Here is a 2,874-nt window from a genome sequence, read left to right as displayed (position 1 = left end):
CTAAATTTTTTAAAATGCACTTTTAAATAAGGTATATACTACAAGTATTATGAATGTAGCTTCTTGTAATTTTGATTTTTTTAAATAAATTTTCAGGAGGAATTTGTAAGATATTTATGATAGTAATGAAGTAGTACTTTCTCTTTGACATCTTAAGGGTCATTTAATAGTATTTACTATATCAGATTACATAAGCATCAACTATGTAACATAGCATGATGTTTTCACTGTTAAGAATAAATAATATGTTACTGGGAAAAAAAAGAACAGAACAGTGTATTTTACTGCTGTGCCACTGTCTGGTCTCCAGTTTATGTTTTTAAATCCTCCAGTCAGTGATATTTTATTACGGCAACCCTAGAAAACTAACAGAAACATTTTTAAGGGGAACAAACATGGACTTTTTTTTTTTTTTTGGAGAGATTTTCACTATAGGGCGCGTGCGCTCACCAGACAGACAGAGAGAGACATAGAGACAGAAAGCGAGAAATCACCCCCCAGAGGGGATGGTCACGCTGCAATCCCTGCTCCTCCATTCTCCTCTCAGGATCTTGGGCACGCACGCATATGCGCCCGGCGTGAGTTTTAAGCCACTGGGTCTGGGACGCGAACCGCTGTCGACCAAGTGGGAGTCCAGCGACATAGCCATTACGCTAACTGCTGGTTCCCTGGACTTGTTTTTCATAGGGTGATTTTAATACTGGTTATTTATTCTACTTTGAGAACATAGAGAAAAGACAGTAACTTTTCTTTAGAGTGTATAAATCATGTCTATGAAAGGGAGCTAATTAGGGACCAGCAGCTGGAGTAATAGCTATGTCGCTAAACTCTCGTGTAGTTGACTGCGGTTCAAGTTCCGAACCAGGTGGCTTAAACTCAAGTCGGGTGCGTGGCCTGCGTGCCCAAGATCCCGAGAAGAGAATGTAGGAGAAGGGATTACTGCGTGACCATCTCCCCTGGGGGGTGATTTCTCGCTTTCTGTCTTTCTGTCTCTCTCTGTCTTTCTAGGGAGTGCACATGCCCTATAGCAAAAACCTTTCCAAAAAAAAAGAAAGAAAGAAAGTGAGCTAATTAACAAAGTAAATACCTCTTGGCTATATATAATGTTCTGTGTCCATTTGGAGAACAGAGGAAACAGAATTAGATAAGAGACTTTAGATGAGCAGCTTTTGGGTTTTTCTGAGCCTAGAGGTCCACAACCTGAGGGCCATGATGGCAGCAGCTACATGAGGCCTGGGGAGTCCACAGCACAATCGTGAAGGAATAATCATGCTAGCCAGGCTGAGATGCATTGCTCCCTCCCATCACTGCTCTTTGAGAAAAAACTTTAAAAAAAAAAACCAAAACCTTATTTATTATTATTCTTCAATTTGACTAGAGAGAGAGAGAGACAGAGTGAGAAAGCAAGCCACCAGATCCAGAACTTGAACCATGGTCAGCCATGTGGTAGTCCACACCTTAACCAAACCAAAAATTCTTATAAATGTATTCGTCTTGAAATAATATGTTGTTGAGCACTTTTATAACTACAAGATTAATAGAAATAACATTTTTCTCTTCTTTTCTTTTTTAATTGACAGAGAGTGTATGCACTTGTCAGAAAGACAGAGTAAGAGAGAGGGGGAGAAATCACCTTCAACAGGTCATGGTCATGCTTCAATCCCTCTCCTCCATTTCTACATTCTGTTGGGACTTTGAGCACACAAGCACACACACCCAGTAGGTTTTATTTTTTCAATATTTTTTTTGACATTTAATCACTGTACATCTTTACAATGTATAACATGTTTTTTTCCTAGCATGATACAGTGCACATTAGTCAAGCCAAAGACATTAACATATATATTATAAGCATTTTTGATAACTTTTCATTTTTTCCCATACCCATTACTTTATTCTTTTTTCTTACTTAATAATATGCCATTTTTATGGATATATCACAGTTCATTTTTCTATTCATCAGTTGATGGATTTTTTTCTCATTTCATTTTCTTTTATACATTCAATCACATTATTATTTGGCTTACAAAATGGATATTTCAACAGGTGAACATTTCTCCCTAGTACAATTGATAAAACTACAAAATAAACTTTTCATTTTTGTATCTATAAAATATTTTGTTTGTTTTTTCCCTGGTCCCCTCCCTCCTACCCCCATTACTCACCCCATCCTATACTATCTCTAGAGTTGCCCTCCCTGCTATTATACCTTCCACTCTTTTGTTTCTGCTATAAAAGAGTGCAGACATTCAGTATATATTAAGAGGGGACATACAATGCCTGTCTTTCATATTCTGGCATGCTTTGCTTAGCATTAAATCTTCCATGCTTGTCTACTTTATATCAAATGACTATGGGACTACATCAGGCTACAAAAGCTCCTGCATAGCAAAAGAAACAATAATTAGGGTGAGGAGACAATCCCCTGAATGGGAGAATAGATTTGCAAACTATGCCTCAGATAAGAGACTGATAACCAGAATATACAGGGAACTCAAACAGCTCACTTGCAAAAAAGAAAAAAAAAAATCAATCCAATTAAAAGATGGGCAAAGGAGCTGAATAGACAAATCTCCAAGGAAGACATACAAATGGCCAAAAAGCATATGAAAAATGCTCGATATCTCATCATAAGGGAAATGCAAGTCAAAACTGCAATGAGATACCAAAAATGGTCTCAGAATGGTTAAGATAAAAAAAATAAAGAATTGGGACCAGCAGTTAGCATAATGGCTATGTCGCTGGACTCCCATGTAGTCGACCATGGTTCAAGTCCTGGACCTGGCGGCTTAAACTCACGCCAGGCGTGTGTGCGTGCGTGCCCAAGATCCCGAGAGGAGAATGGAGGAGAAGGGATTGTGGTGTGGTCATCCC

Source organism: Tupaia chinensis, unplaced genomic scaffold (genome assembly GCF_000334495.1).
Source record: "Tupaia chinensis unplaced genomic scaffold, TupChi_1.0 Scaffold146604_1, whole genome shotgun sequence".
NCBI classification, from domain to species: domain Eukaryota; kingdom Metazoa; phylum Chordata; class Mammalia; order Scandentia; family Tupaiidae; genus Tupaia; species Tupaia belangeri.
This window is presented reverse-complemented; position numbering follows the sequence as displayed.